We start from the raw sequence: 27,969 nt of genomic DNA on the forward strand, positions 1-27,969 counted from the left end.
GAAAGAGCGGGAGGAAAAAAAATCCACATTGAAAGGGTCGCAAATAGAATTTCATTGCTCTTGGCCGGCATCCAAAAACGAGGCTAGAACACCAACACTCCCCCCTGGCTCGTCATAAATATTTATGCGGCAGTCCTGCCAAATGCAACGGAGGCAGGACACTCGCAGCGCATCCTGGAGAGAAGGCAGGAAACGTAAATGAAACTAAAATCAATTTGGTGGCTGATGATAGCAATCACTTGGATTGAGATTAAAGCAACCTTGCCAAAAACAATGAAATTTCATAAGCCAAATATTTGCCAAGGAGGAAAGCGAGAAGAGCTGACAAAAAGAAAAAAATTCCCCGAGAGCCAAAACCAGATCTTAAACTCCACCTAAATCCCAATCCGCTGGCATTTGTCTTTATTTGGCGGCTTGAAAATGAAGGCCTGTAAAAACAAGGCAACTAAAGTTGCCATATTTCCGCCCCTGCTCCCACCGCCGCTGAGATAATGCATAAAATTATGTAAATATTCCGAAATTATCATTTAATTTCTAAAATTGTTTATGTTTATGCACGGTAATAAGCAACCTACGACAGCAGCGTCCGCCAGCCTCCCCGAAATAGCTACCTCCACGCACTTTTGGCGCACTTCAACTTAATTAAAAATTACTTTACAGACGCCAAATACTTTTAATTATTTTGGGTTCAGCGGTCGAATGGAAACGAGCCAGGACCAGACACCCGGACACCCGAAAACACCCAGACTCCCCCACCCACCAGGCTTTCCACTCCGGGGAAATGTTTTTCCGCCCCGCGCAGCGATTATGGCAACGCCATTGTTGATTTTGCATAAAATACCCGAAGCTGATGCGATGATGCCCCGTGCTGCCCAATTAAAAGCGTTCGGAAAACGTTTCGAAATAAAAATAATAATTCCGGGGGCTGCTGCTGCTTCTGCTGCTGCATTACGGTCCATACATGCCCCGCCGCGTATCCTGTATCCTTTTGGCCCCGCGGCGGCTGGGTATGGAATGGAATTTATGCAAACCGCGGGTGACGCGGCCCCAAAAAACCCCCCAGAACGCAATTGATGGCTGGCTTCATTGATTTTCCATTTGATTTTACTCATTCGTTTTTATGATTTGCCTGCGAATCGAAATGCTCTCGTGCCCAACTGGAATCGCGTTCGGTAATGGTTGATTGTGCGATAGGATCCCTGCTCTTTGCACTCTTTGTACTTGAAGCTTCCAGCCCCCACCCAGGGTACAACCCCTAAGCCCCAAAAACAAAAAAAAGAAACGCACACACACTTCCCTCTGTTTTTTGTACGTTGGGTCACAGAGAGCCACGTGATTCGCATTATTTGCAATTTTGGGTTTTTACGCGGCCCCCATAAAGTGTGTGTTCTGCTAGCGAGTGTGTTTTGCGCGGGGCCAGCAATTCGATATTGTTTTTATTTAAACCACAGAATCAGAGGGCGCAGATCTGAATGGGATGGAATGAAAGGATTCCATTCGTCTCTAAATGTGCTTTTGTTCTTCAGCACTCCCAAGGCCCGTGTCTTATTGCACTTTCTGTTTGTGATCTTTGCTTTAGCTTCAGTAATATACTTACAAATATATGAAATAGCTCTAAACCTTTGACAGAGTCCTCAGCAGGAAGTTGCCATTTAATTACACTTGAAGAAATTCGAAATAATTTGGAATGTGTAATTTAAAAAAATTTGGAAAGGAGTTCTTAAAATGTAATATTAAAAGGTCTTGTCTAGTATTAGACTTAGTCTTCGTATTGCCTGGTTTTTACTTAACATTTTTGTAGCTGGAGTTCGATTTCGGGTAGCACTTTTTATATATATAAGCCCCATTTTTCGTTCAGTGCAAATTTGTCCAATTTATAAATGAGATAGGGCACACATTTGCCGCATCCTTGAGCTGTTTTATCCGCTAAACTCCTGATTTATCTGGCATCCGCTCGCTCCACGCTCCAGTCTTCGTGCTCCACTTGTAATTGTGCTCGGGAATGGGTGCCCCATTCTATTCGTTTTCAAGGAGTTGACCATTTTCCTTGATTGCAATTGAATTGCATGCAATTTCCGTTGCTGCTCTCAGATTTAATGCGATTGATAAATACATCGGTTGCCCCCAGTGTGCCGAGTGTCGAGCGTCTTTATGACTTGGCAGCTGTCTAACAATGAGTGCTAGTCCGGCTTAACCCTTTGCGTCCTGACGTCCTGGCGTCCTGGTGCCCGCTGTCCAGTGTCCAATGTCCGCTGTCCATTGTCCCAAATGGAAAACACTTCACACCTAGCTGCCAAAAAGAGAGTGAGAGAGGAAAGCCTTTTCACCGGGAGCGACAGGGACTGAAAGCCTGGCACTCAACTGGCTGGCCAAAAATGTTGTGCGCTTTTAATTAAAAGTAATGTCATACAATTCCATTACACTCGGCCCGAAATGTGTGCGCTACACATTTACATATCCAGCCGAGACCAAGGAGCCTCTCTCTCAGTCCGTCTCTTTCACTGCCTCTGTTTCCGTCTCTGTCTCTGTCTCCGCTTTGTCATTTGTATTTGTATTTGTATTTGTTTTATTTCCATGCCGGCAGCGCACTTCGAATGCGGCCCACTGGCAAAGTGACAACAAAAGTAAATTAATGTGCGTACATCTGGCCCCCGATCCCTTATCCTTTAGCCCATATCCTGTGGCCCATATCCCTGGATATGCGAGTGTGTGTGTGTGGTTTTGTCGTTGCCTTTACAGGTAATTTATTGCATTCAAACATAATGGAAAATATTTTTGCTACCCTTCCTTCCATTAGACAAACTGGAGCTGAGTCTCCGACGATGACGATGACGAGGACAAGGCATTAGCATTAAGTTTATATCCACACATCAACTGTCCTGATGATGGAGCCTGATCACCTGGCTGTGGGCCCAGGTGGTTGCCTTATGCCCTTATTGGGTATATTAGTGGGGGACCCCAAATATAGACAAATTGCCCGGCCCATACGTTTTCATTTCGCCTGATGCGTTCTCTTCTCCGTGTCTCAAAGTGCGGGAGACCCTCTTCCACAGGCTGCTCGTCCTGCTATCGATATCTTACTTAAAAACGAATTGACATTAATTGAAGGCATGCCAACGGCTAACAAAACTAAATAAATAACAACGAATGGCCAAGGAATGTGCGGCAAGGCATGTGGAATGCTCAATGTCCTGGCCACTGCTCCTGCCTGGGCTTTCAGAATGTGCACCGAGAAAAATTGAAATGAAAAGTAGTTAAAATATGCTTCATTAAATACAATAAAACAGCTGACTCCTAGTAAACGAAAATATTATTATATTATGTATGTAATTTTTCTGTGTGTAATTTTTCGTATGTTCCCTTGATTTTTTCCAAGTGCACCTGCACTGTGAGATCGAGGGACCTTGTGAGCCTCGAGTCGATATTGTGGCGGTGGCCGACCAAGTTTTCAACATGGCAAATTCAATTGTCGTTTGATGCGGCGACAGCCAGGCCGCAGCAAGCCGAAGTCAGCCACATCAAGGACCTTCTCCAGCAGCAAAGGCGACTCGAGCAGGGGAGGAGGGAGGAAGGACACTACAGGATGGGGGCTCTGTGGAGCAGCATATTTGCGCCGTGCCTCGGCATTCACCTGATGAATTTATCACAGCTGGGAATGAGGACTCGACTCGAGTCGGAGCCAACACAACCACAACAGTTGTCGTTGTCTGCTAAATTGGTTTTCTTTTTGTCAATTGGGGATTTCGATTGTTGCAAAAGGCCACGTCGACGACATTGGCAGCCTCGAAGGAGGATGGAAGAAAGAAAGCCAGCATAAGTATTAAGTAAAATAAAATAGGAGGAGAAACGGCGATGGCGCTCAAAGATTCTCTCAGCCACGACAGAGGCCCGCTGAGACAAACTGCCGGCAAGAAGTTAAGCGCACAAACATCAATGGGGTCAGCTAATGCTCCGGTCCGATCCCACCCAGAAATCGCACCATCCACCATCCACCATTCACCAATCGCCATTCCAGGCGGCGTCCCCATCTCAATTGAGTATTGATAAAGTCGAAGAAGGCCAGGGCTCGTTTTCTCGCCGTAGCATCCCCGCATTTTCCTTGCCTTTCCGAGGGCTTCCCGGGTTTTCCTTCATTTTCCCTCGTGGCCCCCCGGCAATGAGTAAACAATGACATAATGACAAGTGGCGGGGAGTTTAAGTGATAAATAATTAATTGATTTTTGTTGCAACAAAAGCAAAGATAGCCGCCAGCAGGAACGAACCGAGCTCTGCGGGACGGCCAAGGGATTCGACCAAGGAAAAGAAGTTCAAGCCCAGGCAACGAGATAAGTTAAAAGGTAGATTAAGATAAATGGCGACTCCTTCTACGACTGTCGCAGCTGCCACGCCTGCACCGCCCACACCCGCCCCCCAATGCTGTGTAGTTGTTATTTTTTAAACACGAATTTGCTGGCATTCCTCTTGTTTGTTCCTTCGCTTGTTTCGCATAATAAAACAACAGCAGTGGCAGTAGAATGGTCGGGAGGGACGAGCGGCTGAAGCATCCTCTGGGGGGCGTTTGTCCAGTTGTGTCCTTTTTATTGGCCCATCAGCGGCACTCGGGCCGGAAGTTGTGCTGTCTATTTCCGCCAGCGTTTGATTTTGGAATTGTTATTTTTATGAGACTCCCCCCCCCCTAGGCTCTGCCTCTCCCAGCGAAAGCTCGAAAGGATTTAGCAGTTCCAGCATATGATCCAACGTTGACCAATAGAACTGCATCCAAAATCGATTAAAGCCAAAATGTTGAAGTGAATTTCTAGGTAAAACTTTTACTGGTTTTTCTAGTCTCTCCTTCCAGGGGGTTTCTACTTCTAACCTATTAACTAAAGCCTTAAATTGCCTGATATTCTCACTGATTAATTAAATATAAAAGAAAGTTACTCGTTTGAATTTAAGTTCTGTATAAATTATCTATCAACTCTTTGAATGCAAACATTCCCAGACAGTTCTGGGGTTACACCATGCATGTCGATATATTGATTGTGGCATAATCAGGAGATCTACGGAGGTATTCGCCCACTTACGCACTCGACGAGACGTAGGTATTTCCATATTCCCAACGGCCACGGTGCGTATGCATAATGCCTTGACTAATGCCTCTAAAAAGTCGCTGATTATTATCACAATGTCACCGGGCCCAAAACAAAAAGCAAAATCGAATATACAAAAAGCAAACACAAATGGGCAGAGTCAGCGGCGGCGGGACTGGTGGCTTTTCATTAATTTTCGGCACGCAGGTCATGAAGCAGGGGGGGAGGGTTATGGAGGCGAATGTGTACATACTACAACTGGCAGGACCTCCCAAGCCAATGGTCTCATGTAATCCAGGCAAAGCCCACGCGTCTCCTCTGCGATTGTGCGGGTGTTTGAGTGCGAGTGTGTGTTTGCCAAAGTCGGCTGAAGTGTGCTCCCAAGTGAATAATTTGTTATCAGCGCATAATCAACGAGACAGCCGCAATACACACTTACTCACACAGTCATACACAACCCAAACACACACACACAACACACACACTAACTCGAGGCAGGACAGCACAGGGTCAGAGGGCGGCAGTGGGTCACCAAAGGAAAGGTGAGGTCCTGACCATTTTACTTAACACCGCCACACATTCAAGCCACTATATAGCCACAGTGGAGGGCAAACGCAGAAGAATTTATGGATTAACTACTTATTAAATTGAGATATATAAATAACATTTGGAAATGGAATAGTATAATCTTATAAAGTTGAGTTTAACCAACTATCTATTCCATAAAATCTTTTATTCGTTTTGGTTTTAGTTGTTAATACGATTTTATACCCTAGCAGGATATTATTTTAGTCGAAAGCTTTAAACACAATGAAGAAGTCATTTCTGCCCCTATAAATCATATTTATTCTCGATCAGAATGAAAAGTCAAGTCGGCTAGATACCCGGTTGAACATTTTTGTATTCGAAATTTTTTCAATTCTTTTAAGTTAAAATATAAAAAAAAAAAAATTTAATAAAAAATTTTGCCTGCTTTTTAATAGTTTAAGGGCTTCAATATTTTATTGAATTAAGTTGAATAAATAAAATAATTACATTTTTGTGTACTGTTTTCAATACAGTAAACCAAAACTTGGTTATTAATATACGTTTATAAAACCATTTATTTTAATTCTTAACTATTAAATCTACTTATTCTACTAGTCTTCAGATATTTTGCTTATTTCCTTACTACTTTTATGAAAAGTTCTTATTCTTTTTATATAATTTCCACCGTAGCTGTTCACAAATGTCTCCCTATGTGTGTGAGTGTGTGTGCATAAAAAGGTTGCCGCCATCAAAATAATTACGATACAACGCCCAACATGCATGTTGTTGCCGCACTGAGTGCGTTTGTGTGTAGCAATGCGTGTGCACAACAACAAAAAGTCATTTAGTTAAAAACCTGACTTTTTATTTGCGCCGCGGGTTGTCCTACCCCCTCTCGAAGCCACGAAGCCCCTAAAAACCCTTAACCCCATGCTGGAGCGAAGCGAACCGCTGCCCCCTTAACCCACTGTCGCCCGCCCATTCGGTGTCCCGCGGAGCCAGCCAGGCGTTGAACACTTCATCAACTCATCAGAGCGCGCCCTTTTTGCATGTCCTTAACCGTTTAACGGCGCCCGGCCCACTCACACCGTTGCACCATTTGTTGCCTGTGGTGGCTCCATGTCCTTATACGTATTCGTACCTCTGTTTGTTTGTCTTGGCCCGACTCCCGACTCCCCCACACACACATCAAACATAAAATACACAAAATTACTCTTATGAAAATTAATAAGTTAACTTTTTTCTACGCTCGACTTTTCCCCAGAACACTTTTTTATTACGCTCATGTGTAAAGGCACACACACTCACAGTGAGAGAGAGATCGGTGAGTGCGGGTGTTGTAGCTATAATATTCCCCGGGAATATAAATATATATGTATATATTTTTCCTTGTTTTTTTTGTTGCTTTGGTGCCTGTTTTGCTTCATTTGAACGCATTTGCCTCGCGTAATGAAAGTAATTGAAATTAAAAGTAAAGAAACGTGTTGCACGTAATACATGTAAATATCTGTGATGGTGTGAGAGACCCGACGCCTGTGTGCTTGTGTGTATGTGTGTGCACTTTGCTGGCGCTCCAAATTAATCCCTAAAGTAATTAGGAATAAATTCCAAATGAGTTCGAGTTCGAGTAGCACGAATGCCTGAAGCCCGGGGTCGCAGAAAGGTTCGTGCCGAGTGCATATTTTGCAGGCGGATGCCAAACTTAAGCACCACGGCAACCGCGAGATAATGCGAGTGTGTGGCAACGGGGTATCCGGGTGTCAGGGTGTCGGTGCGCAGGAGTGGCTGCTGACAAAAATGTAATTCAAAAATATGTGTCAACCCAAAACGACTGAGATATCAAAGCAAGAACTTAATACTGCTTCAAGATGCCAAAGAAAAATGTCAATTAAATATAATTAAATACTTTTCCTTTGATTGAGGGCAAGGGTTTGAAAAGGGACAGCTCAGGTGAGAAGGGGAAAATGTACTAGGACATTAAAAACTTATACATAAAGATGAGCTTGCCTCTATCAAAAGTGGCATTTTACTCTTATTTAATAAATATTTAGTTAATTAAATAAATTCAAGGTATAACTTTACATAAAATATGAATATAAAATAAAATAATACTTCATTCTTCACGAGTGACATTTCGGGTAAATACTTACTATATAGTATTTGAACTATGTGACATGAAAACCGCCTTTGCTAGAGTGCCATTCGCTATGCAGTTCAAAGGGCTGTCCACATTTCCGGCTTGTTTGCTGCAACTGCAGGATGTTGGCTTCTGGCTCAGCTGCCAGCGAAAGTTGCATTACGGCCACTCGCGAAATTTCTGTTTTTGGTCAGTCCCTCCAAATGTCAACGACGCTTCTGGCGGGTGCAAAACTTTCTAGTCGCACAAAAAAAACTTACTGTTGAGACTGCCACCGGAAGCGGAAACGTTTTGGCAGCGTGTGAAAAGCGGCCCAAAACAAAGTTAGGGCTGTCTGCTGGGCCACCGCAAGCCTGGCTCATTATGATTCAATTTCGGCGCCCATTGACCAACTCAAACTGCAGGCGTGCGTCTTTAATTTTCCACCCACTGAACGAACCTATAAACTGCAAACTGCAAGCTCCAAACTGCAGACTGCAGCCTGCAGATGTGCCTCATGCTGTGACAAATAAGCGAAGATTTTCATGGCATTTGGCAGTGTTTATCTGCTGCATTAGCACACGCACAATGCCGGTGGCCGAGATGCCAAAGCCCGGGCCATAGATACTGTTTGCAAGGACTGCGGATTCCGTTGGCATTCAACGATGGCTCGCATATTCGCGCATCGATGTTGGCCCCTTGGCCATCCGTTGTGGCTCTGGCGGACTGTGGTGCGGCTTTGCAGCAGGGGGTTACGTGTGGCTGCGAGTGGAGAGGGCCCTTGTCCGCTGGCTTCCGCACAACATTTATCATATTTTGGGGCTGCTGCTGCTGCTGCTGCTTTGCAACGCTACGCGGCAGTTCAAAGTCCAGCATTAAGTTCCAGGTATTTGCAACTTTTCGACAAAGGATTTTTGGCTGCAATCGCGGCCATAAATTACAAGCGCCTTGCCCCTTTTGCTGTGTGTGGGTGTGTGTTGGCTGCGGCTACGGTGTCTGCTTAGCGCATAATTAGCTGCATGAAGTTTGACAGAGGGGGCGAGGTAACCAAATTAGTGTTTGAGAGAAAAATGTTTGGATGATAAATGTGGAAATAATGTTCCTTGTTGCTAGAGAGCCCAGCCAATACCCATTAAGTAATCCACAAAAAACAGAATAAATAAATCAAAAATCGTTAAGTAAATAAATAAAAGATCATTTAAGCAAATATAAATCAGAGAGGGAGAAATCGGTAGAAAGGAAAACGGAATGAAAAAAGGAAATGTCGGCAACATCAGAGCGACCTTTTGTGATTGTCATCGATGTGTGCCTGTGTGTGTGGTTCTTTGGGTGTTCGCTTGTATCTGTGAGCTTTCATCGCTCGGTTGTTTGCACTCGAAGGCATTAAAAAGTTTTTCTTGTGAATAAACGTGAATGAAGTCGTGTGAAATCAATTGTAAACAGGGTATCAATACGAATCCAAACACTCGCACACCCTGCCACATGTGTATTGGTGGTAAACAGTGCCGGATAAAGAGGCGACAATCATAATCAGCTTGCCATACAAGCACACAGATATCTCTGTCTGTGTGTGTGTGCCCACCTGTAAAGGTGTGCGTTTATGTACACCTGCCATTGGGTATTTGCTGAATATTCAGGGCGCTCTCCGGCAGTGGAATGCAATTGCAACTCTGATGGCCAGCCTGAAACGAATAAATAAAATGCAGAAGGCCATAATTTAAAAGACAAAGGCCAGGGCCAGTAGCAGCAGAAAAGATTCACTGCGACATACTAATATTGTAATCATAAATTTTCATAAACAATTTCGCTCGCCTGCAGTCCGAGTCGTCCCCACTCTGTCGCTCGCCATCGCTGAAGCTCCCTCTGGCGGGTCTACGGATCCGGATGCTGTTTCCCGGAGACCACGACATTTATAATAATTAATTGTGCGCAAATATATGCCCGCAAATGGTCAGCGAAGGCAGGCCAAAGTCGGTTTCAGTTCCAGTTCCGTCTAATGAAAGGTCCCTGCTTGGGCGCCGCTATAGCGCGGCAACTGCAAACTGTGAGTTATTTGTGTCGCCTCACACACACACACACCCTACCATAGCACACACAATCATACATGGGGCAGTGCAATAGAATTTACAGCCCTCGTTTTGGGGTCGGCACCCCGACGACCCGCGGTCACCAAAGGTGCGACACATAAACTCAAACGGATGGGCAAGCCGAATAAAAAACGTAGCATACTTTTGTGCGTGCGAAAGGGATGGTGCCCAGTGTGTGTTCTTGTGCTTGTGCTTGTTTTTGTGTGTGTGTGTGGGGGGGGGCTATCTAGCGGTAGCCATCTTCTTTCGGGTCCACCGCGCCAAGCAAAAGCCAACAAATTGCAACATTTATTCTGCAAGATGAATGGTCGCTTGACAATTTATATGTGTGGCCATAATTTTGGCCTGCCTGGGACTGGTCCTACAACTGGGACCCCATACCATACCGTACCATACCTCCCCGTATATCCCAGAATCCCGGAAATGGGGGCACGAGCCCTCGATCTCCGTACGGCCGTCCGCTCATAATGGCCAAAAATTAAAAACAGTAACCGCCAGAAGACGAAGCGACCGCTAGGGAAATGGCAATGTGTGAAATAAATTGCTAAATAAAATAAACGACCGAACACACGGCGACAAATGAGCAAACCGCGAAACGACAAGAAGTAAAAAAAAAGAAATGGGAAAACGGAATGCGGAGAATAGACAATGGCCCAAGGAGCAACACCCCAAAATAAACGCAATTAAAAGCGATAAAAATAAACGGAAGTGACTTTAATGGAAGAGGGCATTTAGTGGACGTGCTAGCAAGAGATACCAGGCGCCTTTAAGATAAACCATAAAATATGTTTACGATTTAAAAGTTAAGATAGAGAAATAATTAAACTTCACCTTTGCTAGTATAATAAAGATACGAAAATGGAAAATTATTTTAAAATATAATGCAAGGTTTCCTTTATTTCACAAGTTGTTCTTGACTTGTTATTCCAAAACACTCGCAGATCTACCTTTAATAAAGAAAGTGTGGTGCCAACAATTAAAACTGAAGCCATCGATCTTTGTTAATGAACTCAGTGCATCGCTTTTCCCCCTGGGACTTTTCTTCACTCGCCGCCAAGAGCTGCGTGGCAAAGTCGCACTTCCGCTGCCTCGCTTTGGCTTGCGGCTTTTGGTCCTTATTTATGCCTTCTCTGCTCCATTTCATTATGCGCTGCTTTTCCAGCGCCGCCACTTGGACAGTTAATTTTGAATTGTCACCGAGCACGTTAGCCGCGACTTGAATCGCCGCAGCTGGCGGTAGGAAATCAGCTCGAGGAGTCAGGGATCGAGAGGGCCCAGGAGTTGGCAGTTCATTGTTATCGCCGTGTTATGCACATTCCCCGACAATTAACACGCGAGGCACTTGAGCAAACAGCGACGACGACGGACGACGACCAAGTGGCTGCATAAGCGATAAAACGTTCGATACACAATGTCCTGCTGCCGCCGGTCAAGTCCTGCTACTTACTGGCACAAAATTCAAGGAATTATCCGGACGGGATGGGGGAGTGCGTGTGCGCCTGTCTGCCCCCGGTTTGATTTATTTGGTTTTGCTTTCCATTCCTTGCCTTAGTTTTCTTTTTTTTCTCTCTTCGCTTTTCGTTTGTTAGGTATTTTTGTTTTGCTGCCTTTGTTAGCTAAGCCAACCCTGTAAACCTGCACACCTGTTGTTGTCCTTAGTCCTTAGTCCACCTTTGCGACATCGTCCTGCGTGGCCCGGAATTTAATTGCCCTTTGTTGTCGCTTTCGTCGTTGTCGTTTGTACGGCTCATTTATTTACATTTTGTTAACATAAACAATGCGTAAAAGTTCGATGGCTTTGGCCGACCAAGGGGGCGTGGTCAGAGGTTTGGTGTGGGGCGGGAGAGGGGCTTAGGATAATTTTGATTGCCTGCGCTTTTTGCCCGCTCCCAATGTGCGTGCGTGTTGGCCTGTTAATAAGCTGGGCCAACTATATAGACGGACGCATGGATGGATGGAGCTCTGGTCGCGGGTCAGTCGGCAGCTCGCCTCGGAAATTGGCCATTGTGGTGCCTAATGCGTGTGCCTAAATGTGTAGATAATTTATGCGTGGCATGTAAATATTGACATGGCCCAGAGCCAGGTCCACCACCTCCGCACTCAGCGAAAGTCAATTAAAACGAATTTTCATTGAATGCCAAGCGAGGCGAAGGTGAGAGCCGCTGAGGCGTGAATCCTGCAGCCAGCGGACTGCAAGACAAAGGCGACTAGCCGAGATGCAAAAAGGAGAATTCCGAAAAATTTCTGGGTGAAAACATCTAGAAAATTGCGCAATTTCCGGCGCCTGCAGATAGGCAACCCGAATTTATGCACAATACCCTCTCTAGCACTCGCACTCGTCCATTCTCTCTTTCTGGCTAGCACATTCATTAAAAGTCGAGTCCTGGCCAGCACATTGGGGAATCGCAACTAAATTAGTTGCAGAGCCAGTTATTACTGCAGTGCCGGGCCGCTCAGGCCGACTAAGCCAAGAACGGAAACGAAACGAGTCTGCACCAAACAGAACATGGCCAGAGTTCGCTTTTCGGCCCTGGCCAATTTAAAGTTATTTGTAAATGCAACTAATTTGGCGTAGACAAAGGGGACTTCTTCGGGCCTTAATTATCAGCTCGGTTCTGCTCTGCTTCATCTGGTTGTTGTGTCAACCCTTTGTTGATTTCCCACCCTATCCCGCCCCATCCTCGCCATCCTCTTTTCCTCTGGAAAAATGTACTTAATTAACATGCAACTGGATCATGGAGACTCAGTTTTGAGTTTCGTTTGAAAGGCGAGCGCCCGGCTGCCTCGTTGCCACTTTTGTTCCCGGCTCACTTGGATCTGACAAGTATCGATGGAATTTTCATCTCGGGGCTCCAGTTGCCTTTTGGTGCAAACGATAGCATTATGTTAACTAATAAGCTTTTTCCGTTTGTTTGCCAGTGCGATTGTAATTAAGGGTCGAGAGCATCACAGGAGAGTGTACGAGTGCTTGCAACTAGCTTATTTAATTATTAATACTTTTAATTTGTATATTTATATATTGAATCCCTTGTAGGGTACTATAAATTCAGTCAGAAGAATAAAACGCAATGAAGGAGTCATTTCCGACCCTACAAATCATATATATTCTTGATCTTGATCAGCATCAACAGGGGAATCTTTCTAGGCATCTTGGAAAGAAATTAAACTTTTTAAAATTTTTGGACAATTTTATAACAGGTTTTTACATTGTTAAAATTTAAAAAAATTGACAAAAATTGTAATATTTAAAAAAATAATTATTTGAACTATGAAACTGCCACGTTTTATCATATTTCGGTGTCCAGAAGTTAGCTTCCTTTTTAGATTTATATATCGATCTATATATTCCCTTCATTGTCAGATATTCCATACTTTAGTAGTTAACATGAAAAAGTACTTGACAAACACGAGAAAAGCAATCAATTGATGTCCAATTTCGGTGAATGCTTTCTCACTACTCTGAGGTGAGCTGGCCTGAAAATTGGGCTTCCAACTTGACATGATTGGAGAAAATGTTACCATGGTTTCCCGGGGATAGGACATGGCGCAAGCGTCGCTGTGACGCCGTCCCGGCAGCGGTAACCACAACAAGCGGAGCAGGCGACCGCTTCGTCCTCGTTCCGCTTTCGTCCTCGCTGTCGTCGTCAATAAGTCAAAAGTTGGAATTTCATTATGCCAAGCCGAAAGTAGGCAACGCATTTTGGCACACAAGCAGCGACGGAGGGTAACTGAAACTAAAACCAACTGCCGCGCCATTGGCCGATGTTCCAATGTCCTTACCCTCCACGGCCTACGCCCCATCCAGCCCATCTAGGCCCATCCCGCCCCCTGCGAGAGACAACATGCGCTGCAAATTTGTCATTTTGCCAAACGTCTAGCGATGTGAGTTAGTAACCGACGACATCGACGACGAGGACGCGGCGGATAGAAGCAGGAGCTGCCGCCCCGATTTGGGCCCGGAAAAAAAGCAAAGAGCCCCGAAACCAACTACTAGAACGGGAAGCAAATAAAAATTGAATAGCAAGCGGAAAAGCCTGACATTGGCGGGGAGCGCTGGCTATGGTTTCGAGGGGAGATCTCCACGGCCGGCGGTTGGGGGTTTTCTGGGGGGAGAGTCTTCATGTTGCCAGCGCAAGGAGAAAATTAAATTCTTGTTTCGCACGTCATTTAAATTCGACAAAGCCAAGGGTATCGCACTGTGCAAAAGATACAGGAGTATCCGCATTGTATTGAGATCTAAAAATGGCTTTCTTGATTACATATTAAAAGAAATACTATACGCTGTTGTGTTTGATATTTCACAAAGCATATTTAAATGTTTAAATCACAATCTTAAACTGATTCCCAGAAAATTCAGTCATTTGTGAGTATCCACTGTACTTGTGTATCTATGTTCGCATCTATCCTGCGGACGCGGATGTCTTATCGACAGCAGCAATAGCGGTGGCAATGCGTTTAATTTCATTTGCGGCACTCGCAGCTTGGCAACCGCAGAATCAGTTGAAGGGAGGAAAATTCTACATCTAAAGCTAAAGCTGAATCTTCAGCTGGAGCCGCCAATCGAGTCCGCTTGATTCGAGTCGACGGGGGCAAAGTTGGCCCGTTCCATTTGCAGTTGTTATTGAGACGGTGACAAGGCCGAGCTTCCGAGACGTCAGAATAAATGCAATCAGGCGTAAGCTCGCAAACAACTTTTGTGGAGTGCGTGTGTGTGAGTGAGTGTGTGTAATGATCTACAGTTGCCACCTAATGCCAACTGAAAGGCGTTAAGGGTTTAAGTGGGGACGACACGCCAACCTTGAGGACACCGCCCGTGGTGCAGGAAAGTATGCGACACTTTCAGCGGGAATCGAATCGAATTCACGATTGTCGCAGTTGGCAGTCGCCAAAGACAACAATTATCTGGGCAGGGGGATGAAAAAGGGGGCGTGGAGGGTTGGAAAATGGATCCGCTTGGTCACTGGCAATGAAGTCGCAAAGTCGTAAAAATTATTTTGTGACAAATCGTCCGCGTACGTGAGCCTCATTTAAATGCGTGAGTCCCAAAATGTTATTAACAATTCAACGGGCCATCTCACTCCCGCTGCTAGAAAGGGAAATGGCTCCCCGGGTTGGGGTTCAAAGGCCAAGCCCAATTCGAAACCGCTGAAAAGTGCGCATCAACTATTTCAACTATTTTGCCACGCACATGTCCTCGAAGCTAACCCCACAATAGAGTCCTGCACGAAGAAAAGAAGGTCTTACTTTCTACCTTAGATATTAATACATTATAAATTATTTTACCTTGCGATTTCTTTATTTACAATGTGAGAGGATTGTATTATTTATTATTTATTCAAGAGTTAAGTAGATAGTATTTGTATCCCAATTTACTAACCGCTTTCTCCCAGTGCACCACCCCTCCACCCCTGTACATCGGGAATGCTAACAACAACGTGACATGGCTGAAGAAAAGGGCAAGTGGGATGAACTGGATTGGGTTCAGTCACTCGGCGAGTGATGTAATATGTAATATGCGACTATGACGAGGACTTGCTTAGCGCTCGCTAAGCTGTCGCCTGCATGTGCCGCCGTGCATGGGATATGAGGAGTCACTGTGCCGCGTGCCGCCGTCGCCCCTCCAAGTCCGGGGGACATGGGGAACGTTTTAAAATAGCAAACGCCACTCTGGCAGCCGCCCGTCTCACTGGTGCCATAAGCGGCAAATTGCGTGCCATGGAAAATTGTGCGTGAAATGTAAAGTACACCCAGAGACCGGACCCGGACATGGACACATTGCATTGCGTGTTCTAACAGTTGCCCCTGTTATGCCTAAGGCAAGCCCCTCCATAGTTTTGGGGCGCGTCCCATCCGCTGCCGCATGTATCAGTGCACTTTGGCCCCCAACCCCCACCTATCCGCGTTGCAGGCCGTCCTTTTAAGTAAATTAAGCATAAAAACGCAAAGTGGACGCCATTATGTCGCAGTGCGTCGGCATCGCCATTGCCGTTGCCTAGTTGTATGTACGTTCATACTTTCGTATAACCGTGTCAGTGTGAAAACAAGCTAGAGAATAAAAACCCAGTTGACTCCGCTGACATTTTAACGTTTTTCGCTTTTGCCACTTTCTAATTTATTTATGGAATACGCACATGCCAAAGTCATTGCAGGAGAAGCCCTTTTTCCTTTCCGCAATTGCAGTTGAAGTGCGTGCAACAGTCCCCTGACTAGGAATGCATTAACAAGGCTGCCGTTGGGTTATAGGAAGTTCGAGTTATTCCTAATTACACTAATCCTGGTCATGAAATTATTCTTTTTATGATTCCAAATTAGTTTCCCGTACTAAAGATAAGCTAGAAAACAATTTTCTTAAAAGCATTCACCATTATTATACCCTTGCAGGGTATTATAAGTTCAGTCAGAAGTTTGCAACGCACTGAAGGAGGCACCTCCGACCATATAAAGTATATATATTCTTGATCAGGATCAACAGCCGAGTCGATCTAGCCATGTTCGTCTGTCCGTCTGTCCGTCTGTCCTTCTGTCCGTCTGTCCGTCTGTCCGTTTCTACGCAAACTAGTCTCTCAGTTTTGAAGCTATCTGAATGAAACTTTGCAGTTAGCCTTCTATATACTCTCACTCGTATATACATATGTCGGAACGGGCCGGATCAGACGACTATATCATATAGGTGCCATAGGAATGATCGGATAATTTTTACAAAAAAAACTATAACAATTTCAGTTTTCAACAGAATTTCATAAAATTTGAAATATAGCCATTTGACTATACTCTACAATTTTGTGTAAAATTTTATGAAAATCGGACAACTATATCATATAGCTCCCATAGGAACGATCGAGAAATTAAGACAATTAAAAATTATAACATTTTCAGTTTATAGCCATTTTATATCAGTCTTAAATTTTGTGTAAAATTTTATGAAAATCGGACGACTATATCATATAGGTGCCATACAAACGATCGTTAGATGTGGAGGAAAAATGCACATCTGTGACTGTAAAACTGCAAACATAATATGTAAAGGTGAATGAAATGAAAGCAGTTATTACTTCATTACTTTTTAACACAAATAAATATAATATATATTGTTGGGATTCCAAGTCATAGATGTTCTATCTGCAAGGGTATATAAACTTCGGCGTGCCGAAATTAGCTTCCTTTCTTATTAATATATTAATATTATATAAAATAATATAATAATTATAATATTGTAATGGCAGTGAATAGCTTACTCTGCCCTCTCATTCTGTATGCCTCTGTAAGCCTCTGCCTCTCGCTCTCTTTCTTACTCACAATAACATTTGATATGTCTCTCCCTCTGTTGCAGCTCTGTTGCCTCCCTCTGTTGCAGCTCTAGAGATGGCGCTTACGCTCTATCTCTCTCTGTTGCAGCTACAGAGGTAGCTCTTTCCCTCTCGCTCTCTTTCTCTGTTATTATTGATCGGGAAGTATAAATAGAGGTTCTTTGATCGCCGCGACCTCAGTCTGTCCTAGGGGTACCTAGTGTTAACATCTTTAATGATAGCGATAGTGATTACCCTTCGACCTGAAATATATGACGTGGCCAATGGAACACATCCAGATAAACAGGAAGAGATCTTCGAAGCCATGATAATTCTTATTGAAGTCACCACGATTATAAGTCGTTACGGAAGGAATTACATATAAAGTGATAGTGAAAGAAGAACACTTCGATGAATCCATATTGTAAGATGATACTTAATTAACTCACCAGGAATATAACTCTACATCGGAAGGAATTAAGCAATGACGAAAGATGACGTGTCCTCTAAGGGTAAGTCTTTATTTTGACAAATATATCATTATTATAGTTTAAACATTAAGAGAAGCTATATTAGTGATCAGGCCTAGGTCTAGAATAAGTTGTGCTAGCTATGAATTTATTTTTTCATTAATTTCCTTTTTGCCATGGACCCCATTACACTAATGCTGATTAAGAATTTATATGATTTATAGGGTCGGAAATGGCTCCTTCACTGATACAAATAATATTTTCCTCTGCAATCGATTTTGTGTAAAATTTTATTAAAATCGGACTACTATATCATATAGCTCCCATAGGAACGATCGAGAAATTAATACAATTAAAAATTATAACTTTTCCAGTTTTCAACAGATTTTTATCAAATTTAAGATATAGCCAATTCATATTATTATACAATTTTGTTTAAAGTTATATGAAAATCTGACTACTAATTCATTTAACTGCCATAGGAACGGTCAAGAAATGAACGTTTCAGAAATAACGTTTTCAGTTTTCAGCTGATTTGCACTAAATTTGAGATATAGCCATTTTATATCAGCCTTAAATTTTGTGTCATATACTGCAAATGTATTATGTATAGGTGAATGAAATTAAAGCAGGTATTACTTTTTTGTTTCTTAACATAAATATATGTAATTTTTATTGTATGGATTCCTAGTCATCGAAGTTCTATCTGCAAGGGTATATAAACTTCGGCGTGCCGAAGTTAGCTTTCCTTCTTGTTAATATTTATTTAGTTTGCTTTCATAACATAGGAATATTTCTGTTATTTTTGTTTCTTAAAGAAAAGTAGTATTAAATTCAGATATAAGCTATTTGCTGATACCTATTCGGTAATATAGCTAATATTAGACTCCTCTGCAGCGAAAAAGTCATAAACTATTTTAACAAGTAATTTGCAGGGCAATAGGATAGCTATAAAACGCACAAGTTTTACCGAGTTTGATTGACTTTGAATAAAATTAAAGTAAAGTAAATTTTGCTAACATATTTAGCCTGGCAAACCATCCATGCCACGACATAAATAGACATGATTTCATAAACTATTTGGGTTTAATGGATGCGTGGCTCCTACCCAGGGGGCAGCACCCGAGAGCTCCGCAGTCTCCGCAAATTGATTACTTCTTTCACTCAATAAAAAGTTGACTGATCCTTCGGTCGAGGGCTGTGCCGGTCGTTAAATTGTCCATAAACTTTTTTCCACTTGTTTGGCAATTGTCTCCCAATGCTCGTTTAATTTTTTCAACACGACGCTACTCCGGCTGGCTTTCCATATCGTGGCAAATGACTATTAGGCGATGTAACGAGTGGCCCATTATCTTGGGCAAACAATGCGTAACGGAAGTTTGTCATTTACCAGAAGGGCGTCGAGGAGCAGGAAGTCGACGACGCATTGATTTGCGCGTGCCATTTGCCTATCATAAATGTCATAAATTGATTGTCGTAAAGAAATGTCAACGAGAAAGTTTATTTGTTTTATACGGGTAGCGGAGGGGAAAGTCGAAGCAGCGTTTTACAGTCACTAAAACCGACATACAAAACGCTCTGAATTTCTCCAGGGCCATTTGCGTAATGAGCAAGTGACGTTGGATCATAAAAGGGTTACCCAGTACCCTACTCCCCTTACCCCGCTCTCAAAATCGATGGCAGCTAGGCGCGCCCACACTGCGTATACGCAATTTAATAGCCGCAAATATTGGAGACAAAAATGGAATGATTGACGCTCGACGAAGGTGGCTTTTTTGGGCTTTTCAAATTGTCACGCTAATTGTGGAACATGTGGGCGTAGCCCAGGGACCTTTTTATTGCCGAATTGATTGTTGTTTTTTTTTTTTTCTTGTTGTTTAGGAGGGGTTTGTCGTTCGACGTTAGGCTTATGGGGCCCATCCACAGTCGAACATGTTGGCCGAGCCGCTCGTCGAGCAAAAATTTCATTTGCCACCAACTAGTGGCAACATGCTCGCAAACATCATTTGCTGGCAAATCTTTGAGAAGCAAACATGGCAACGGACAACGACAGCGCCACTTTTTTTGCACTTTAATTGCACTTTTGGCAATTAATGTTTGCGCCTTTGGCTGGAAAATAAAGTTTTCAATTAAAATAAATAAATTTTTTTGACATCTTAGAGCTGCTCTATAAGGTGTTGTCGCTTCAAACGTTTGCTTCAAATGATGTTCGTGCCAACGTTGCCATCCATTGTCGAGCATGTTGTTGCGAACACAAGCAAGATAGAATGATTTCTATTTTGTTCGAGCGGCTCGACGAACACGAAATTTGTACGCGAGCACTAGCACTAACGATGAAAATTTCGTCGAGCTCAACATGCTCGGCCAACATGTTCTACTGTGGATGGGCCCCATTATGCAAAGGCAGACAGAATGAGGAGCGTGTTTCGTGCTGGCTGTCATGTTAAATTCATGACACTTTGTGACTGAGCCCGTAATTGATTAACTTTGATTTGGAATTGTTTTCGACTGGCCAAAGTTCACTTGCATGCCGAAACCGCCGCCGCATTCGCATAGTTATCCGCATGTAAATACATGGTAAACAAGTCAACAATCCATTTACGAAAAAAATGGCCAAATTAAATCCGGGGTCCCAACTCTTGGGTCAAAATGGAAATTTGCGCTTGCATTTCAAAATACGTAATTTCGCACATGGCCAGGCAATTCCTAGTTGTATATATATTTTTGCGGCTCGGCTTCCTTCGCTGCTAGTTTTTGAGGGGCTAAATAAAACATTAATCCATAAATATTTCATGTTGGCTTTTTTCACATGACGAAATGCCCGGGGGCTGAGCAATGGGAATAATGCCTTTCGACAGAGCACAAAACTTCTTAGCCAAATGCGTTTTGTTAATCAATGTGTGTGTGTGGGTGTGCGACGCACACTCGTGTGTGTGTGTGTTGTGTGTGTGTGCGGATCTGTGAGCTCACTTGCCACTTGACTGCACTCCACACACACACACATACAGAGCATTCCCTCGAATGTGCTTACATATTCATAAATGCATAAATTGAAGGTAAATTCGAAAGGAAAACATTTCGCATCACTTTATATTAAAAGTTTTCCTCTGCTTCTTCTCCTCCTCCTGTGTATTTTTCTTATGGCCATCGCCATCTCTCTCTCTCTCTCTGTTGTTTGCTTTTAATTTTCGAATTTTGAAATAATGCCTGCAGTTATTTGCTTAAGTGTGCGTATAAAAATCAAGTATACGCACTGTTATCAGTGCCTCTATGTAGTCCATTTCGGTTTTCCAGCTGCTTTCGCCTTGAGTTTCGAGCAGAACAAAAGGTCGAGCCTGCAAGTATCTCGGTTTCTGCCTAGACAGACACAGATGCAGTTGCGGGCTCCTGGCTCGATGGCAGTTGCATAGGCGTAAATGAACAAGATTCCCAGAACTCGGATGGCCTGCACCGATATCGCTTTTAACGAGCCCGCCTCGGAGCCGAACACAAACATCCAACTCTGTTGCCATTTAATTAATTAACAATGTACCAAGAATGTATCGATGGAAATGCCCAAAATGCAGCTCAAAAATGCACCAATTAAACGAAGAAAGCTGGGCAAATAAAGCAAACAAAATCGACCAATTAGTTTTTGTCATTCAAACCAAAGTCAATCAGCAGTGGCGAAGGAATAACTGAATCATTTCATGGATTCCTCGTGATAAGCCGAATCTTTTTCCCGGCGAAAGAATGCGCAAATAACTAATCTAATTAGGCAAACAGGACAACCATCGAGGGGAGTCTGCGTAAGTCTCATAAAATGAATTTTATGACAATGCATAAAAATGTTGAACGGAATTAATGAGCAAAAATTAGACATTAGATGGACTGAGTAGATACTCAACCCACTGGACCGCAATCCTGCGACCACCACTCAAGCATTCAATGACCGCAATTGACATTTATGTGTGGCGGGGCTGCGAAGGGCCAAGGATAATCGAAATAAAATGCAATTAATTGAATTTATTGTTGCATTTACTGCCGCTAAACTCAGGCCCTGTCCTATTTTCGAAATGGAAACAGTTCAAAGACTAGAGGGAGATACAAAGTCGATAAGAGTAATTGCAATTTTATGAAATTCCCATACTGAAATGTTACTCGGAGAAATCTCTTACCATTTCTATTGCTTATTTGGTTAATTGTTTTAAATAAAAATGCATTTAAATGTGAACAAATTTAAGAGAAATTCAACCAAAACAAGACTACAAATAAAAAACATAGCTAGACAGCAACTGTCAGTTCTTTTCACAGTGCAGCGACAAATTTATGAGCTTTAAATTACACTTGTCCCATCCTCATAAATCATAATGCTGCGACAGACAGCCGGACAGCCGGACAGCCGGGAATGATATGAGTTCGGTCGGAGGAAGAATCTAGGGAATATTCACATGTATTTCTGATATTGGCCGCATGGCAAGTGTTTTGGATGCGCCGGCAAACACAAATGCCAACTCAAACAGCCGGAGTCCGAGTCCGAGTCCAAGTCCGGGCTTGAGTCCCTGGCCCATTCCTGTTCCTATTCCTGCTCATATTCCTATTCGGATTCGCATTCGTATTCCAATTCCTGTTGCAATCCCAAATCGAGTCGCCGGCCTTTGTGCATTGCCACTGACCATTCATCCGGCTCGTTCACTTGCACGTCGTCGTATTCATTCCTTTTGCCACGGTTGCACATTGTCACCGGAAGTGGCACACAACCGCACAGCACAAACACATATATATACACACACACACAAACACATACATAGTGTGGACAGTGGACACTGGACAGTGTCCCGGGACCGTTCCAATTCCCATTCCCAGTTCCAGTGCCAGTGTCATTTAGCCGTTGACATGGCAGCCAACCAACTTCCTTCGACTTTGGCCAGCTGCCGCTTGGCTTTCCCACACCGCAAGAAAAACTTTCATTAACAGGGCGAACTGTACATATTCTTATTTTCAAGTTTGATACTTTTTGAAGGAGATTAATTAGCACAAGACATATTATTTTAAACTGAATATATTTATATTTTTATTTATCATATATTTTCTGAGTGCACTCTGCTGCCCTGCCCTCCACTTCTCTCATTGCCATTGCAAATTCTATGCAGTTTCTTTTTCTGTTTATATGGCAGACAGCATTGGCATGCAACGCATGCGTGTGGCACATGCCACACATGTCGTGTCCAGCTCCTGCTGCAGCTCCTACTGCCTGCTGCTGGTGCTCCATCAGCTGTGGGCCCCGCTCCTGGTCCTGGTCCTGTTCCAAGCTGGATGCTGTTGAGTTTCATGAAGTGTTTGCGGCTTTGTCGGACAACAGCGACATTCTCCCCTCTCCTCCACGACATTAACGTCAACGGCTGGCTACCGGGAGATGCTAAAAGCGATTAAAGTTTTTCGTGGAACCGAACAAGCCCGATGATCATCATCATTAGGGATATACGATGCGACCCGGGTCGGGCTGGTTTTTATGCCACGCATTACGGCCATAATCCTAGGGACCACAGGACACGGCCACCGAGGGCCATCAAAGTGCTGCAAGGTCCCTCATAAAGTGCATAACTAAAGCGCAGTCTTAGACCTCACATTCATAGGTGCACAATGGCTTTGCCACCTACCTCATTGCACTGAGCCCCCGAGACACCTCTTTTTCCATATCTTGGCCTTTATTAGATGTCACGTTTTTGTTGTATGTTGTATGTATGTGTAGTTTTGTGACTTTGCGGTTGGGTGATAAATTTCATTGTCTTCGCCGCTTCTATTGCTACTGCGGCCATTTCAGCTCCTGCTGCTGTATGATCTCAGTTTTTTTTCCCCCCTCATTCATCTATGTCCTTCGAGCCATATCAGCAGGAGTTATCCAAGTGAGCGACTTGAGGGCCTTGGCATCAGCAACGAAAGCAGGACCAAATTCATCTATACACAGCGGAAAATCAAAATTAGTACATATTAAGGTTCTATATTTGTATAGGATGTCTCTCTTTCAGATGAAGTGCTTCCATCCGGTATAGGTTGTATGTCTTTCATATCTTAGTTTTAGTAATCCCCTGTTTTAGTTTACCTAATTCAATCATTTAAACAAATTTAAAGATAGTTCCTACTGTGTAGCTTCTGCCATGTGTGCCATCGGTTGGATCCAACAAATGACACAAAACTGCCAAACCAAATCACTATGAATGTCGCTTGAGTTTCGTCATTCGGGCCAAAGTTGTTTCCTCTCAATCTCCCAGCCCCCCCTTGGCTAACCCCTATTCACCACCTCCCCCGCCCGGAGGGGGCTAACGAATTTTGACAGGTGCCATTATTAGTTCAGCACTCTGGCATTTTTTTTTGCGGTTGCTCTGCTCTGTTTTTTTTTTTTTTTTGTTTGTGGTCCTGGTTTTTGGTTCTCGGTTTGGATTTGGGTTTGGCTTTGTTTTTGCGCGCTCTGTCCTGTGCGTTCTAGAGTTTTATGACCATAAGAGTTTTACTCCTCAGATAGATGACAGCAATAAAAGTGCGCACAGACACGGGACCTTGATGCGGCACGGTCGTTTTATCACACGAACACACATTGCTCATACGCAACGTTGGCCACAGGCTTCCGCCTTTCATTTGGCCTCGCTGGCTGCACTAATTAAACTTGTGCCCGCCTCTTATTATGGCTGCATTGCATGGCATCGGTTAATGTGAGTTACACGACATGGCACACACCGCACACACAGAAGCACACCCACCTCTCAGGTGGCAGCCGAGGGCTGTCCACCTGTTTTTATGTTGCGGCCGCATTGTCTCTCAGGTGAAAGGGTCTGCGGCAGGGGCGTTAAGCATTTATGTGTGAGCGTCTAATTAAAATAAGTTCGCATGGCAATGGCACTTCAAAGTCTAAATTGTCCTTATGGCTTACTTTGCCCCAGCTGCGACGAGCCCAAGGCGCTGCGGACCAATCACCGTGCGGTGTCCACTGTGGCTCCTGGTCGCCGTCTTCCCGCCAGATATATGTAATTATAATATTTTTTATTAGCTCATCTGATACGGCGGCAAACAGGAAAATAACATAAATTCCGCTGCCCCTACCTGTGCTCTGAACTGTGTCCGTGTCCTTTAGGTTCAGAAGTTTGATTTTAAGAGCTGCTCTTGAACAGTGAGAGGATGTGTTGTTTGTCCAATGCTCTTTTTTGTATAATGTTTGACATAATGTTAATACAATATTTAAAGACATAAAATTAAACAAATGTCAGTGTTTACTACTTAAAAAATGAAAATTAAACAATTTATTTAATATATACATCGAACCGTCTCAGATTGTTAATCAAATCGTTAGAGTCCTAGAGTATTCAAAAGTTTCGATACAATTCTTCCTGGTGTTGTTTGTGTCTTTTTGTGCCGGTCGTCGCATTGTTTGTTATAAATTTTAATATACTAAGTATATATATGTTGCAGGTAGCAGGCAGCAGCAGCCACAATGAGATCACGCCCCTTTGGCCAAAAAAGAGGAGAAACAGAGGCTACATACAGCTGCTGCTTTTTATCCTCGCTCGTCGCTGTCCGAAGGTCCCCGCCGTTCCGGTGTTCCCCCTGAGTTGATAATATAAATGGAAAAACGAAAGGTCGACATTTATTATGAGGCTTTATCAGCAAAGGACATTTGTTCTGTTTTGTGTTATGAGCCGAGGATATTCGGCTGCTTGTAACGATGCAGGACACTCTGGGTGGGTCCTGTATCTTCCCATCTTCTCATCGGCCACTGCTGATGTTTGTCTGCGAAAATTGTTTGCTTCATTATGTTCCGAGTTGCGGTTGTCCGAGGACTAGTAGGGGTGCGAGAGCAAGGACGAGGGAACGTGTTTTCCTTGGGGTGGCATCTGTATCTGTTAGCAGTCATAAGCGTCCGGTAATATGCCACAAAAAGAGCGAAAAAATATACTATCAGGTGCGATCCAAGGTCATAAATTACTGGTGCATTGTATGTTAATAAGTCGGTGTTCTGGAAACTTTTGCATACCGGTCGACCCAATTAGACCTTATGTAGCGTACAAATCACAAATGCATGTCGCCTGCCAGCCGCATTGTTGCTCCTGTTGGTCCTACTCGTCCTGTTGAGTGCCTAATCTGCTGGCATGAGGATATCGCAGGAATATATGCCATACAGACGGAGCCACTCGGCTGAGAGTCAGCTCTGCATGCGGTCGTGCTGAGCGTAAAAATCTTCAGTGCCCTGCTATTTGCGCATTTCCGGTTTCCGTTGCACAGCTGCACGTCCTATCCGTCCCCTTCTCGCTACCATCCTAGCTGGCATCCTGCTGCAGCTGCTGCTGCTGATACATTCTTTATACTCTGCAAATATCCTGTTATGCAGAAAATGCTCCTTACTCCCGTGTCGTCTTAGTGGAGGCGACAGGCTTTCAGCCATGGGAATTATTAACTAAACATGCCGTCAGGAGAGGCAATAGTGTATGCTCTGGCATTCAGAGTTTCTATAAGAAGGGACATTTTTTAATCTATATCAATATTCAGGTTTAATTGAAAAACTTTCTAAGCCCATATTCAAGATGCTTAAAACAATTCTTCTTTTTTAATAATCTGACAAGCTGTGGGACACTTTTGTTTCTTTCTACAAGTAAAGCAAATATTCAATCTACCATATTAGCAATAATATAAGACACTAAATAAGCAAATCAGTGCGAAAATACAGCTGCGATTTCTCTTACAATTCTAAATATATATAACCGTGGAAAAACTCTGCCAGGGAAATGTACTTAGCCGTGTGTACATAGCATTTCCAAGTCAAACAATCTATTTTTTCCCTATAGCCCCCATCTATTGCCCGGGCAAAGTTGAAGAAAGCAATGGCTTGGATTTCACTTTTTATGCTTTCTTATTTTTTTGCAGGCGAGGAAAACTCAAGCCAACATGTGCACGCCTCCGAAGAGACAAAACGAAAGAAAGACGAGGGTTGCGGATGACACAGTGAAATCAAAGTCAAATGTAAGTAAATAAAACATATTGTTTCCCTTATAGGAAGACATTTTGCTAAATTACTCCGATTTGCAATGCAAATCAAACATAGCGCCATTATTTTGCTCACACGCACACTCCGCTTCCAGGGAAAGCGAGAGTGAAAGTGAAACCTCGACGCATATGTTGCTTAAAAATGCAGCCATCATGGAGTCACATTTACACGAGCCTGTGCTCTCCTGTATTTTCTGTGTGCTTGTGTGTTTCTCTGCTCGAAATCCTTGTGATAATAGACACACTCGCACACCCAGAACTGGCACTCGCATACAATAAATATAAATGGGGGGACCGTATCTGTGTGTGTGTGTGAGTCTGCTGGTTTTAACCTGCGGCAGAATGCGGAACAGGAAGTGAAAAAAAACATGTCGGTAACTTTTAGTCGAGTGTCTCGACTATTCTATACTCAGCTATGTGATTTTCTCCTTTAATCTGAAAAAGAAAATATACCTTAATAGCTATTCAAGGTCTAAATTTAATAGCTCTCGCTGTGATCATAAAAACTATTCCATCATAAAAACTATTCCATTATAGAAACTTACTTAATTACCTGCCTTCCCCCGACCATATTATACCCTTGCGTACTGCGAGGTTATAAAAAGGGACGCAAGCAGTCGCGACAACAAAATATAACACAGCAGAAAAAAAAGAAATTGGCAAAAAATATGTTTAAAACATTTTTCTTCGCTTTGAATTTTTTTTTCAAGCTTTTCCGTTGCCGGTCGCTGGTGCCGCCGCTTTCCCTTTAGCATTTTGTCGTTGTTCTGTTTTTGTAAATTTTTGATTTGTTATTGTTGCACGTGTTGTCTTTTGCCTTTGTTATGGCAATCCATCCTTGGTGGCCCAAGTTGCGTCGCAGGTGGCCTGTGCAGATACTTTTTGTGTGTGCCCCATCCGGGGCATAAATGTTTTTAACGAACTCACCTGTGGGGCATACGCATAAGTAGCAGAACGTCTTCCTTATGTCACCCGTGTAAATGGAAAGCCGCGCTTTTAAAAGGAAAGCGAGTCTAAAAACAACACCAGATAGGGATGGCCAAAAGCCCCTAGGGAAATAAGGAACCAGCCATATGGAGAGAGATCATAAGGCAAAAATATAACATATCGGGGAATCAAGTTTATGGAATTTATGGAAATATATTTTTACACTAAGCTAAATTTGTAGAAAACTTGCTCAAGTAACTTGGATAGTTAATAATATATTTTGAGGTTCTGAGAAACTTAATATTTCGGTGGGTCGGGTTATAATTTTAAAGGAAAACAAGAAGCTTCATAGAAAATTTCTGACTAAAATTATAATATACTTCAAGCATTTTTTATCCTTTATAATATCCAATGACACCTACCGTTTCCTCCTTTTAGGATTCCACAAATGAAAATGAAAACATTTTGAACGGA

At 43.3% G+C, this 27,969-nt stretch overlaps 1 long non-coding RNA gene across 1 annotated transcript in view; it reads left to right on the forward strand.

Moving 5' to 3' along the window:
- LOC147642633 (uncharacterized) overlaps positions 1 to 17,445 on the forward strand; it is a 174,206-nt gene extending 156,761 nt beyond the window's left edge. Inside the window, exon 3 of the long non-coding RNA XR_015273303.1 lies at positions 17,131 to 17,445. This is a non-coding gene — a long non-coding RNA (uncharacterized LOC147642633). The remainder of the gene's footprint in view (positions 1 to 17,130) is intronic.
- Positions 17,446 to 27,969: the final 10,524 nt, after the last annotated feature.

This window comes from Drosophila serrata, unplaced genomic scaffold (genome assembly GCF_035046125.1).
Source record: "Drosophila serrata isolate PLE 108 unplaced genomic scaffold, ASM3504612v1 contig_382, whole genome shotgun sequence".
NCBI classification, from domain to species: Eukaryota; Metazoa; Arthropoda; class Insecta; order Diptera; family Drosophilidae; genus Drosophila; species Drosophila serrata.